This window comes from Erpetoichthys calabaricus, chromosome 8 (assembly GCF_900747795.2).
Source record: "Erpetoichthys calabaricus chromosome 8, fErpCal1.3, whole genome shotgun sequence".
NCBI classification, from domain to species: domain Eukaryota; kingdom Metazoa; phylum Chordata; class Cladistia; order Polypteriformes; family Polypteridae; genus Erpetoichthys; species Erpetoichthys calabaricus.
In genome coordinates this window covers 122,242,337-122,252,055 of record NC_041401.2, presented here as the reverse complement: position 1 = coordinate 122,252,055, position 9,719 = coordinate 122,242,337, and positions in this window count along the sequence as shown.

Genomic DNA, 9,719 nt, shown 5'->3' with positions numbered 1-9,719 from the left:
GCACCTTCACACACACACACACAAGTGCGCGTGAGCCTTAGCTCCAATGTTTGTCTCCTGTCTCACTATCAAAAAAGGTCAGTGAAATGTCGGACTTCAGCTGATGTGAAAGTCTTTATGACATTTAAATAGGCAAAGTTTACTCTTGCGTTATATAACACATCGTTTGTTGTTTGTTTGGGAATAGCACGTTTAATAATTAGGGCAGCGCTGGAGATAAACACAAGTTCATACTACTATTCAATAACAGTACTTCAAGTCATATCAACTGTTGGGAAGCTGGCATTGAGAAGGACAAATGTAGTTATCAGAATGGACTAAACGTATTAACAACACGAAAGCCCGAGAGGTTTCAGAGACAATCAGATGCTCCCTGTTCATCTCCAGTTGTGGGGATTGTACAGAATTCCCTTTCTGTTATAACCCTTGCTGAAGATAGCATATGACATGGACTGTGACATGTAGTAGAAGCGCCACCACCTCTGTCCAGTTTCAGGTTACAACCACCTTGCTTTCTAGTAATCCATTGCATTGATTTAAAACGTGGGTGAAGAGCCTGAAGTTTGATTACTTCTCACAAATTCATATTGGCAAAACAATTTCTCTGTATAAGTATATGTTACAATAATCAAATTAGTCCTGGATCTGAGATGGCTTTCAATTAAAAACAAAGTGAATTAATTTCAGTTGTATTTCATTGGCACATCATACTGTATTAAAGAAGTTACACAAGCATTGCATTGGCCTGTATCTGCAAAAGATTATTAACCTCACCTGCATGTCTTTTAAGAGGTAAGTTTTACTAAAACAATAATGTAGACATACAAGTCATGATGATTAAGGTCATCAGCACGCAACAACAGGAATAAAAGGTACAAGCTTAACACTGACCCAATATGCACACAAGCAATTTCCATTTTTTGTGACACTCACAGGTCATTTTGGAGAAACCGATGTGAATCATGTAGTTTTGTCAGCTTCTTGGCACTTGAGCACCAGTTCAGTTCACAATTGCACTGCCATCTGTTTGGAGTAAATGTTTTTCCCATGTTCATGTGCATTTCGTAAGGGTACTTCAGTTTCCATTCACAGTCAAAAAACATGTCGTCAGATTGAATAAAAACTTTAAACTGGCCCTAATGTATACGTGATTGCAAGCGCATACACTCAATGAACTTATCCTCACTAGATGTGATTCTTTTCTAGATCCTTACTTCTCTGTGCTAGAGTAAGAAAGGTTCGGAAATGGTTGAATGGACTGATAATGCACTCTTCTTCAAACACTTACTTGAGGTAACCTTTTGCAAAGTCAATCTTACTTGCCATTCCAGCCCTTGCATTATAGTGATTTATCAGAGTTGGTGAAGAGACAGGATTGCCTAAAACGCTCCAATGACTATGGGGAGTGCTCCTGTTTTTCCATTATTTTTTAACAGAATACCAAGATACGCATTTTCACCTGGAAATTTCCAGTCTCACTATGATTATAAATTCTGTCTGCTTTTGGCAACCAATTTGTCTTCCCTATTCTCTCTTCTGTTTCCTTTTCTGGTGTCCTTTTCCACCACCATCTACCCAAAGCACCATGATGTTCCAAAAATGATGGAAGTCTGTATGACCATCAGCATTAAGTGACTCCGTGAGAACCCTAACTACAAAGAGGACTATTTCATTTATGTTAGGTAGAATGCCCAGAGGGGACTGGGTGGTCTCGTGGCCTGGAACCCCTACAGATTTTATTTTTTTCTCCAGCATTCTGGAGTTTTTTTTTTTTTTTTTTTTCTGTCCACCCTGGCCATCGGACCTTACTCCTTTTCTATGTTAACTAATGTTGCCTTATTTTAATTTCTTATTTTGTCTTTTATTTTTCTTTTCTTCATTATGTAAAGCACTTTGAGCTACTTTTTGTATGAAAATGTGCTATATAAATAAATGTTGTTGTTGTCTTGTCACATGCCTTCATTACTGCTGTCACTAACTCTGTACTTGGTCAAAATCTCTTAGTATTGGTGGTCGAAACTTTACTATCTTGCAAAAACAAAGCTTTATGCAGTAGCTCTACAAGTTCAACCCAGATCACTTTTGATAGTATTGGGAAAGATACATTTCAATTAGAATTTCAGAAAATGAATGAAAATCAGCCAATGACAAGATGCATGACTCTTCAATCTGTCCATGGTTTAATTCAACTATGAAGACTTCATGCAATTATGTAGATTTCAGTTATCTAAAATCTACCCAGGCATAGACTCTAATTGTGAGCGTTGTTATCATGCATCTACCTCACCTGGGCATGTGGTTTTAAACTGTCCCATACACAGATCACATTGGAGAAAATCTTTTCCTATCTGTCTGGAAAGATTGGAACCACCAATGCTCCTAATCCACTTACAGCAATATTCAGTGTTTTACTGGTTGGAATAATATCATGTAGTGAAAAAGTCTGTTTTGATATCTTCTACTTCACTGCTCATTTATCACTTTATTTTATTCAATTGGAAAAATCCTAATCCTTCTGCGAAAACACTGGAGGAAAAAGTGTCCTGTCCTTTTTAAAGTTCGAAAACAAATCCTACAGGGATGCAGTATTGCGTATTGTGTCTTCAGAATTTAGCATGTATTAATTAATGTTGTCTTTAAGTAAGCTGGGCTCTATTAACCTTTCAGATGCTTCATTATCTGTAAGTGACAGCTACTTATTGCATTGTCCATTTCATAGCGCTTTAGATGGGCTGGCAATAGTGGTATAGCGGAAGCTGAAATGAAATATGGCACTTTTTACTGGACACTCAGTTGTTCTATATCATAAATATTGCAATGTGATGTTATAAAGCTAAGAAAGGAAGAAAAACATCTCTCTTTTCCCCATTTTATAGCAGTAAAGAAACATTCTTTCAGTGTAATTAATTTCAGGTCAGTAGAGCAATCTAATTTGTTTTTTTTTTTTGTAAATTGGACCACATTGTTCCTACCCAAAACTGTTTCCAGTCTACCATTTATTTTATTGAGTTTCTTTATTCATTGACCACAGTCATTCATTTTTGGTGCCAGTGATTCATATTGTAGTCCTTTGTATTGCATCAAGACAGGTTACCATGCAGTTAGAGTTGAAATGTTACCATGAGTATCTTTAGAATTCATTTCTAGTTCAACCTATTCCAAATTGTGGAGACATGACTGAAAGTGATCTGAAAGATGCTCTGAAACATTGCTCACAAGTGAAAATGAGGCTGGATAACATTAGCTTTAAAGTCTGCCCAGCTGTCCAGTTTGAAAAGAGCCAGCCACCCTGTACAGCTGACGGTTCACTGAATGGTTTTGAGGCCATTGTATGGAGGGGCATTGATAAGATGCAAAAGGTCAAACTGTGATGCATCATCTTTACGGTCCATTCCACCAGTAGAAACTGAATTCCACAGTGAATACCTGGACTGGTCTGTAACGTATGTGCATAGTAGTTCTTTGTTGCATTAGTTGCAAGTTATTTAAAATACCCATGCGTTTTTCTAATCAATACACTACAGATAAAGGAAGTTCCAACTGTATCTCTAAAGGTGTTTATTTCTTCCCTTGTTTTTCACAGGGGCATATTGTTTTTTGATATCATTTTGTCAGTATAATGATGTGCGTGAGGAGCCAGCTGACTGATCCCTGAGAGGTGTGCCACCTTGATGACAGGTGAGTGACACAAGAGGCCTATAGACAAAGCAGAAATGCTCCTGCAATTCTATCCAATCTGACTCAACAGGGGATCAAAAAAAAAAAAAGATCACATGGTATCAACAGGATTACGTGTGCAGGAGCAGAACTCTAAGCTGATTGTGCCCTTTTCACCTGTATGGGTAGGCAGCAGACCAAAAGTCCGTTAATAATCAAGAAATGCCACACATTGATGAGCATAATGTAGGGTAAAGACGATGCTCTTTATTTCTTCCACATACCACATCTGTTGGCACATCTGTGGATCTTTAGACTCAGGAAGCTGGCGCTAAGTGTCTCAAAGACTGGCAGACTCTGTTTACAGACCATGACAAATGTTCACCCTGGCTGCCCTGAATGTGTTGCATGTGACAGCTGGCTCTCATCTGTTTCCTGCACATCCTTTGAGTGTGTCACTGTCACGGATATACAGGCCTGAGGTTGTTCCAGGAGGGTATGTATTGTAGGAGATATGGGCAGTGACAGAGTAATCTGCTGCCATAACAGACATCATCAGTTGCTGGAGAAATGTCAGTTTGGCTTAGCAGACTAATTCACTAATGCAGTGGAGGAGCTCAAAGCAGTGCTGGAGGCCTGGATTTGAAACCATGCTGTCACTCGAGCACTTGTGCTTGCACCAATAAAAGTTATTCTTGTTTGAGCTTAACAAGTTAGGTTTAGCAGATTTATGGGAAAAAAACTACAGTGTTCACTTTAAAAGTATTAATGACAATTGCATAAACTAACACTCTGAAACCTACTTAGTTCAGGTCACCGTTACAAGGGGCTGGAGCCTATCTTGGCTGCATCTGGCAGGGCCCAGAACATGGCACTAATCCATCACAGCAGCCTCTCGTACACACACCTACACAGTGCCAGTTTTCAATCATCAATTAACCTAACAGGCACATGCTCAGAGAATATGAGAACTCCACGCAGACAATGACCTGGCACAGGATTAAAATCCCTGCACCTCCAAGTATGGTCAGGAAAAGGTCTCATATTGATTTCTTGTTAAACAAAAAGTTGTATCTTTTTTAGACATGATCATATTCAACATGTATCAGCCTTTACATTGCTTGAGCTTGCTTATTCCATTTATGAATTGAAGGAATCTGGAGCCCAGCAAAACTGGGCACAAGGGAAGAAGCCCTTGAATAGAACACTTATTGTACCTATTACAGGGTATTGTCATCATGGACTCATTTATACATTTCCTTGTCAGCCTAAATTGTTTTTCTTTGGGGCATACAAGAGAACCTGATTACCTGAGAACAAACCCACACAGAGGAAAGGGGAATGAGTAATTTCCACAGAGTCAGTGAACAGATCCTAGAGTTGTGACGCATCAGTGCTAACCACCACATCACCCTTTAAATATCTGCTAATGTTCGTTGAACAGTTAATAGCAAAGTGAAATGTGTAATGCTGTAATGGTAACTAGAGTATTGTTTACATTAATGTTAGTTACTCAGCAGCAGAATACAAATGAATTGGCAGTATTGGGATTAATACAGATATCATCATTGCAAGTATCGATAGTCAATTTGGAAAGACTGGTTTGTTTTCTAAGGAAGAATAATGCCACTTCTTTTTGTGGCTCAATACTTAGTGTAAAAGGTATTTATGTCCATAAGATACTTGCTTGTGTAGTTGAGTTTTACAGAAACACAAATTCATTAAAAATGACACGGTAGCAGAGTAGTGGATAGTTCTGCTACCTTGCAGATCCGGAGTCTTGACAGTAAATGTCATGCCTGCTCATTTTCTCTGCGTCGGTGGGGCTTTATCCCCAGTACTTCAGTTTTATTTCCAGAGGCATAGCTAGGGTTTTCAGCGCCTGGGGACAACTGAAGATTTCGCGCCCCCTCCTGTTTGCCAAAATGCAATGGGGAAGGGAAATTTGGCGCCCCCTGGATGCTGCGCCCGGGGACAGATGTCCCCCCTTACCCCCCACTAGCTACGCCACTGTTTATTTCCAGATCCCAAGGATGTGCATGTTATTTTTCTTGGCAGGTCTACTGGATTAGCCACCCCCACCAAGACCCTGAATTGGATTAAGCAGGTTTGAGGATGTTATGTCATGTCTTACTGCTTTTGTCTAAAGTTATGTGGTTTGTTTAGGTGGGGATTTAACCTTTGCCCATATAGATCTCCATACAAGATCACACTGTCTGCCTGTTTGTCTTTGAATTCTAATCTTCATTCACTTAATAACTTGACTATGCACCATTTCAAAATGATTTTTATGTTCCTTCTATCTGCAAAAATGATTTATATCATTATTAGCTTCTAAAACTAATAACTCATATTAAATGCCACACAGAAGAAGACAGGCAGTTGCTTTAATGTAAATAACAAGGGAGGATTGAATCTTGCAGGAGAAGGTAAGCGCCAGCTTCACATCACAGCTGAAGATAGTAAAAATGAGCCTTTACAAGTCATTTGACAAGCAGGTTAGCTTAAACAGCAAATTCCATTCCCTTTAATCAATTGTATTTTAATTTATGTGTTTGTTGCTGTCTACAGCTTACTTTCCCTTGGATTCCTTTTCAAGTGAGGTCTGTAGCTCAAAGCTGTAAGCTTTTAAGGAGACTGCTATGTGTTATGAAACAAACTATTGACTCCAAATATTTAGACTTGCTGTCAGCTACGTATTACTGTTACAGTGTGTCTACATAGTATAATAACAGTTATACTTTTAACTCTGATCAAGGCTATACTCATTATGTCAGTGTGCACTATGCTTCATTTCTTTTGTATTGGTTTCTCTAAAGCAGCATGTACCATGTCCTAGTCAGTATTGAGTTAGCATCTTTGGAAATAACAAACTGTTTTAATTCTGTTTAGTTACATACTAGCTGTGCTACCATCAAAGTTGGGTGGGAAACTAAGTCATCGACGTAGACCTCAGTATTACTCTTTACAGTGCACCATCTATTGGAATACATTTTGTAGTGCCTGTATTAATAAAGTGCATTGCATTTTTCATTCCAACAGATGGTGAATCACAAAGATTTGTAGTAATAAAATGCATTGCTATTAATGCTTTTAATACTCCATCTGAGGTAATGATAAAAACAATGTAAATGTCTCCATTATATGCCACTTGGTATGGGGGTAAAACCAGTGTTAATATTTGTGATGCACCATCTATTGCAATGACAGGAACATAGCATCCGAATAGACACACAGACACCCTTTTATTAAGATGGATACCCTGTGATCTAAGTTGTACACATAGCACAAAAATTATATTGAATAAGACACAAGTGCTCATGAAAAAATGAAAAGCAGAAAAATTATCTTGTTTTTGAATCTCTGCAATGTACAAAGTGTTCTAAATACTGGCATCAATGTGTGGTATAGTATCACTATCAAATAAGATAAGAAGCCATTTAGAAGTTTATGAAGTCTGCACAAAAAAAAAAAATCAAAACATCAGACTGATAATCATTAATAAAGATCTGTTTCAAATAGTGATATAATAAAATCAGTATTATTATTATTATCAGTCCTCTTCATTGCAGTGAAGTCATGGTACCACAACAGGAAAATTCACAAGAGAAGGCAGTCCTGAACAGCAGGGGCATGTCAATTTTATGACTGGTGCTCATTAACAGTGACTCTATCAAACATCACACTTTCTACACTACACATTGCACATTTTTGTATATTGTTGTATAATAATTACCTTTCTTTACTCTTTGTTTGTTGATACAGTTTTCATGTGTTCATTTTCCAAACCATCCATTACAGGCTAGTGAACCCCAAGAACCTGCTCCAGAAACAAAGTTCAACTGTACAACAGACACCAGTCTATCATGGGGTAGACATATTCAAACAAGCTTGTTCCCACTCACACAGAGAAAACATACAAAATTCACATACACACAGTACTTGGACTTGAATTTTAGCCAAAAACTCTGGAGCATTGAGACAACAGTTCTGAACACTGCAGCTAGATGGTACATTATATGATTGAAATTTCCTTCTATACTTATATCCTTTTAATGGTTGCTTTTGATATTTTTATTATCAAGAAGAGGACACATGCGAATTAGAATTACTGTACAGTGTATTTAATTTACAGGGTACATATGACACATAAAGCCTGAGCTTCAAGTTACTTTTGCATCATATTTAAACTTCTTTAAAAAAACACACACATTAGAATAGTTTACTTTATGATAGAAGTAATTACTTCTCTTTCTGGAAATTATACTTTCTAACCAGAATAACTGTCAATATTATTTCATGGTGCCTATAGGGTGTCTTAGGTAATAATCTTTATTACAAATTGCTATACCTATGTTCCCTAACCCTTGTGCACCCGTGCAAAGCCATTCTTAATAGATCATGAAAGTATAATGAAAATAGGAAAAGCATCAAAGAACAATTGTTTCCTCGGCAGTGCAGAGTTAGGCTCCTGATTACCATTTAATTGTTTGTTTTGTATTTCCAAAGTCACATTTACTCAGAACATTGAAACTCCTTGGGTACTGATCCTTAAATTAAAATACTATGCTAAAAATAATCATTTATATTAAAGAAAAAAGCAGTCTAAAAAAAGCCTGATGACAGAACTTGACTCCAGTGGCAGATGTTCTATTGAGCATATTGTACAATAGGTTTTCTGGATGTTACCAAGTTTTTTTTTTATTATGGTCAGATGAAATATAAATAGGATACAAATTTAGAAAAGCAACATCAAATTTTTTTGAGAGAATATTGTTGGTTGGATAGTGAAGTACTATTGAGAATATACGTTGTGATTTGTATATTTTTATTGGAATAGTCAGTCATGCTTATTGCAACAAAATCCAAGAAAAATCAGTCCTAGCTGTCCATTGATCCAGTGATGACGCTGTCCATCTATTTGTCCATTTCTGCCACTCCCCTTCCTTTGTGTACAGAGAGATATATGCATAATTTTTGTTTTATAATTAGCTCTTTTTCATTAATCTCTTTATTTTCTATACTCATACTCATTTTCTATACTCATTTTTTCTTGGTTTGAACACTCACCGTTTGTCTGAGAAGACTCTTGCACAAGAAAACAACAAAGAAGAATGCCACTCACAACACCAACACTTAAATATCTTGATTTTCCAGTCAACATGATGCCATTCCTTTAGAGGAAACGTATATAAACATGGAAATCCATAAAGGGCATCCTTAAAATTAAACTAGGGTCCAAGTGCCATGAGACAGCTGCCACCTTGCCACCATTAGAAATCTTGCATTAGTAATGTACGTTTGTGGTTACCTGTGTTGATCACTTGCTTGTAGTGCTTGACTACTTCCTCTGATTCTTCTTTCTTGCCTATTATTCTATGGTGTATTTTTGATGTCTGCTCAGTATTTGGTCTTTCTTCTTTTGAGGAATCAGCAGATCATTAACCTCTATATGTAATTTATATTATGTACAGTATATCAATTAGAAACTTGTATCAGAACTTTCTAAGAGTTTCATCACTGGCTAAGCTTTCTTTGCCTGTGCCTTTTAACATGCTCTTCAGCTGACATACAATCAGAGTAGCTAGTTCAGCTTGAGACCAAACCATTGCACATTCAGTTATGAGTTATACTCAATATATATATATATACTCAAGGATTTCAGATCTGTTTTAGACCAACAACATTTCTTGAGAATATGTATTAGATAGATAGATAGATAGATAGATAGATAGATAGATAGATAGATAGATAGATAGATAGATAGATAGATAGATAGATAGATAGATAGATAGATAGATAGATAGATAGATAACTTTATTAATTCCAAGGGGAAATTCACATACTCCAGCAGCAGCATACTGATAAAAAACAATATTAAATTAAAGAGTGATAAAAATGCAGGTATAACAGACAATAACTTTGTATAATGTTAACGTTTACCCCCCTGGGTGGAATTGTAGGGTCGCATAGTGTGGGGGAGGAATGATCTCCTCAGTCTGTCAGTGGAGCAGAACAGTGACAGCAGTCTGTCGCTGAAGCTGCTCCTCTGTCTGGAGATG